This window comes from Trachymyrmex cornetzi, unplaced genomic scaffold, assembly GCF_001594075.2.
Source record: "Trachymyrmex cornetzi isolate Tcor2-1 unplaced genomic scaffold, Tcor1.1 scaffold482, whole genome shotgun sequence".
NCBI lineage: Eukaryota > Metazoa > Arthropoda > Insecta > Hymenoptera > Formicidae > Trachymyrmex > Trachymyrmex cornetzi.
This window is the reverse complement of record NW_017299641.1, coordinates 160,944-166,753: the sequence shown is the minus strand read 5'-3', so window position 1 is coordinate 166,753 and position 5,810 is coordinate 160,944.

The window sequence follows — 5,810 nt, the reverse complement described above, 5'->3', positions numbered from 1 at the left end:
GACGCTTTTAACAATGTTGCATGAACAATATTATGCATATTAATTGCTATTTCAAACTTGTTTATTGCTACGGAAAGACTTTATTTGCCATATGACGACATCCAGGTAATGTGGAATACATCAGATTGTTTATTGCTACGGAAAGACTTTATTTGTCATATGACGACATCCAGGTAATGTGGAATACATCAAGGGTTGAAAATATGGAATAGATTCCATGCATGTTAGCAACTTATTCAGTGATCAGATTAGATTAGGTTAGATTACAGCATGTATTCTATATCAGTTTATTTGCGATTTATCAGCTTATTTGTGATTTTTTATTTATCCATGCGTAATAACGTTCGTAATGATGCTATTATATTTTATGTGTTATTGTACAATAAAAATTGAACAGTTTTCTATTTTTCTTGATCAGTTTATATAAATAAACAAATTTGGAAAACTTCATTTATTGTGTTATTTATTACTATGATCAAAATTTCATCGGTATTCCATATTACATCCCATTTTTTAGACTCCCCCATTTTCTCACTTTTGACTTTTTTGTTAATATTGACGTTGGACTTAAATTTTGACGACTTTCATTTATTGGATGTTGTAGCTAACATATTCCTCAAGAGTTCTGTGTAAATTTAAAGTCTTCATATGTATTTATATTGGAGCAATGTTAATTTAAAAAAAGCTATTCCATAATCCCTGCTTTTACCCTATATATCAAAAATATGGGTATTAATTATAGAAAATATATCATCTGAAAAAAATAAGCAAAAATTAAAAATTCCATTGTTTGGATACTAAAAAAATATTCGTACAGTTGAGAAATTTAGCTTCTAATATCAAAAATACATGCGGAGCTTGTTTGTTTATGTTAGAACAGAATGTATTCATTGTATAAAATTGCTAATTAATGTTTATTTTCTACAAATAAGACTTTTTTTATAAAAAATTTCCTTCTACGAATACTTTTTGCTCTCACTGTACATATGTATATAATATATATAATATATGTATATAAACACATATTACTTATTTGTGTTATTTACGTAATGATTATTATTATTACTGTTAATTTATTTCGTTGTAAAATATATTCTTTTGGTAAGAATTAAATTCTCCTAAAGTATGCTCCAGAGATTTTGAATTGTTTAAAAAATATCGCGGACAAATCATACTATCATATTTATTTGGTTGTATCAGATTTAAAAGAAAATTTTATCGTAATCCAACGTGGCTGCAGCGAAGGGCAAGGAATTTCTTAAGTGAACGGGCTAAAAATGTGGGTCTTATTACGCCCAATTCTATTATATTTCGGAGGTATGAAGGCGGATGAAATTATTCGAGGCAGGCTTGAAATACAACCCTACGACTGAAGAAAGTTCGGATCCGTCTGAAATTAAAAATTCTACTATTTGACGACGATCTCTCGTACTTCTCGATGCCACGTCGGTGAAACTCGTCTCCGACAACGTAACCATTACTCGTGTAAACTTTCGTGCAAAAAGTGTACAATTTATTAATTAAAATCACCATCGTATTTACAATTTGTGCAGTCTGTTGCACAAGAGCGCGTGGACGATTACTCTCATATCATTGTCTTGAAATTAAAATTCTTCGTACCGTTTGAAAGATCGTTAGATAACATTTTTGTGCTATTATCTGATATAAAAGATAACGTAATAACATAATATAATACAATAATTTGAAACAATGCTCGTGTACGGCTTGGAAAGTAGAAAATCGTCTTAATGTACCTATTAGATTGGCCATCCCGGTCGGCTGATCCGGCAAAAAATCTCTGGATTCTCATGTGGAAGTGGCCACATTTCCAAAATGATATAGCGATCATTACACGTATCACGTATTGAAAATTTAGTGGAAAGTATGGTGAAACGCTGCCAGGCAGCTGAACTGAATATTATATTGGGTAATAGCACAAGAGTTAGGTAATGACACGAGTGTCTAATGGTCTTTCAAACGACACAAAAAAATTTTGCAAGGCAACGGAACGCGGGAGCAATCGCCCACGCGTTCTTCTGCGACAGACCATGCTTATTTACATAAATGTACAATTCATCATTTACAAGTATATGCACTGCACGATATGTATTTGACTCACAATGTACCCGCTTTCGCACGCTTTGTTTTGGCACGGATTGATCGATTTTCTAAGAAAAATTGATATTGCGCAATTACCTAGAATAGCTTGAAATCTATATAGCGAACCGATCGCCGATTATGTCAGAGGATAATTGTTTGTAAGCCTTTATTGTGATGTCTCTGGCCTGCAACGGCGAGAATGAGATCGCTCTGATGAGGGAGCAATCGGCCGCAGTTTGCGAGCAAATAAGGTACCCTTCTACGTGTGGTAATAAACCGTTAAGAGAGTTAGCCGCGTCATATTGCGTACATGTAATATTACACATCGAGCACGTTCACTCGAATGCGATTTTGCGATTTATATAGTCTCGACCCGCTTCGTTACGTGCGTCCCGCCGATATCCTCGAGATTCTTCTTCTTCTATGCCCCGTTGTGCCCGCTTCAGGTAACGCGATCGCGATAATAACACGACGGAGAGAAAAATGAACCGAATCACCGAGGCGTGAACTTTCCTCTCTGTCTCTTTCTTTACTTTTGAAATCGGATTGTCTCTAGCAACGCTTTTCTACCACGGTATACTTATCTTCTCGCAAAAACAATGGTACGGAAAGATGCGAGAATAATGCCAACACCTTCGCCTATATATGTATACATATTGTTGAGAAAAAAAGCTGTTTATATAACTAAAATTAATTTGGTTGTCTTTCTGTCAAATATAATATTTGATTTAAATACATATATTTTTCGAAAGAAATAAAGATGCACGCAGAAAAATATGCAAGTAATAATTACTCCACGCAAGCAATAATTACTTGTTTTAAATATTTCAAAAAATTCATATATCCGAAAATCTATCATAAATTTATCACAAGCATTAAATTTTATTCAAAATATATTTTGAATCTCCCTTAATAAATTTAATACTTCAACCAAGTTTATTAAATTAAAACGAATTCGTTTCTTCGATCAATTTTATATTTTTCCAAAGAAAATAAATTTTTGTTTTGAGTACATAGTAATAAGTTTTTCTAATACATTTTGTAATAAGTATATTTTAAAATCATTATTAAGAAAAAAATCTTTAAAAATAACCGTTGCATAATCATTTTTTTTAGCAATAAAATGATATTTTTCTGCGTGTAAACTAAATCAATTTATTGAAATAAATAATTTTTTTTCTCAGTATATGTACACAGTGAGTATAAAAAGTACTTGCACAGGACAAATGTTTATAAAGAAAGATTTTCTTTGAGAAAGATCTTATTTGTAGAAAATTTTAAGACAATATATTTTTAATTATTACATATCTTTTTAGATAAAATAATGTAAAGAAATTTACTCCATTCTTTGTTAATAAATTCTTAGTTAATATTAGCTTTAAAAGAATAAAGTTTTTTTAAAAGATATTTCTCCTGTACGAATAATTTTTCACTCACTATATAAGGGGAGTAAGAAAGTATGTTTTCTCGACGTTCCTGTTCGAAACCGTATCTCGAATTCAAATCTTTCCGAAAACTGCTCGAAATATCGACATTTACGATTATAAAACACTATATAACGTGATTTCAATAATCGATAGTATTCGTAGCGGCGATAAAATGCATATTAGAAATTGCATTATTTTCGTATCTACTTCAGTTAAAGAGAAACTTGAAGCTGAAGCCGTCAAAATGGTTGATGATGCTCCTAGTGAAAACGTCATATTTCATTTTATTGCAAACGCATCTTCCTTAAATGTATAATCTAGTTCGAGATTAACGTTCTTCGACACAGAGACCACTGACCTACATAGACACATGTAAGGTAAATATATCACTTACTGGACAGTTAATGGATGACCCAATAATTGGATGAAATGAGAAAAATTTTTTTAATTTAATAACAAATTTATTTAAAGTCATACGTATATCATTAAAAGCTTAATATTTATTGCTAAATGTTTTTCATATCGTCCAATAATAATAGGGTTATGTCCACTCACTGGTACATTTACCTTAGTCGATCGCCCCCGACCGAGGATTTTCTTCTCATCGAACTTACTTCGACGAGCGGGCACGAGCATCCAATAAATAACTCGCGGGTCGAGCACCCATGGATGAAATCAGAGTGAAATGCTTCGTACATTGCGCGCAACGCATATCAAAGTTTTTCAAGAGGACGTTACGAATGCCGGTCATATCCTGGCAGCCACATACGGTCGCGTAACAGCGACGGACGACCACCTACCTATCCGCAGAAATAGATTCGCTGTTCTCCAGTTTCTCTCTCTCTCTCTCTCTCTCTCTCTCTCCCCCTCTCTCTTTCTCTCTCAGTGTCTAAACGAGCAATGGGTAATCGCACGGCAACAAAGTATTCGCGGAAGAAAGTAACATTGGGTAACGAGCGATCGCGTCCGGTGTCCGCGGCGATGATGACGGTCCCCGATGTGGATAACGGGGACGTTAGAAGATCGGTTTGCACAGTAGTCGATTCTTCCTTTTACACACTACCACGTTTTACTCTTACTGCGAGTTGTAGTAAATAATGAATAATTCATTGGTACCATCGATCGAGTAGATAGTTATGTCAAGAGTAGTTTTGCTGCATTCCTGATGGGATTACGATAGCGCAATGAATAACTCACCTTTATAGAGTTTCAGACGCCTCCGATTAATTGGATATTTAAATCAGTAGGATTCAATAAGATGTTATATTTTATTAACAAAAGCCACCGTCCAGAAATATCTTCTCGCACATTTTACGTAATGTGCACTGTGCGGTAACCACGACGGTACGAAGAAAGCGAAAAATTACTGCAGTGAATGATACAGTTTTTAACGTATTCGCAAACATTTACGTTTTAAACACATTTTCTCCATTATACTCTCCATCAAATATCTTTCAATCTTGACTAAGTATCTTCTTTTATAAACAATTTGCTGCGATCTCTATATAATAATTTTTTTAAGATCATGAAACAAAAGGATCGATTATAAGTACTATATATTTTATTTATTATCCATATATGTAACTGATTATACTGAATATAAAAAATACATAAGAGGGGCTGCGATACTCATACAGCACAATTGTAAAGTTAGCAATGTTACTGCAATATTACTGGAACATTGCAATATTGCTGTAATATTGCTGATTTGTACTAGGCTAGGAATATGTTGCACTTTGGGATACGCTAATTATTTTTTAACAATATCAAGATTTTTAATGTCTGCTTTAGTTGAAAAGTAATATAACTGAGCAGCGAATATTAAAAACATTATCAATAGTAACATTTTTAATGTTGATTAATATTAGAGAGAGTTATATTACTTTTCAACTAAAGAAATACAACCAAGCAACCAACATTAAAAATTTTGTTATTAAAGTAATAATTTGTGTATCCTTAGATACCACAGTCGCTCTTACGTCTTGTATTTTATCGAGATGTTTCTAACGTTTTGTCTAAGCTAACAAATAAAAATATTTATAATACATGTGTATCATATACAATATTTGCTGAAATTTAATAAAAATTGAATTTGATTTAATAATCGAAGCTATAAACCATATTCTTCAACTTTCGTTAGTGAGCGGTATCTGAATAAACTGCCGATTGGAATTATCGACGGATATGAGAGAGAATGAATACTTTCGTTCCCCGACGATTTATACGGAAGGAAAAATCTCGGCCAGGTAACGTCAGCTAGATCGGCGCGTAAATCGTTCCGCG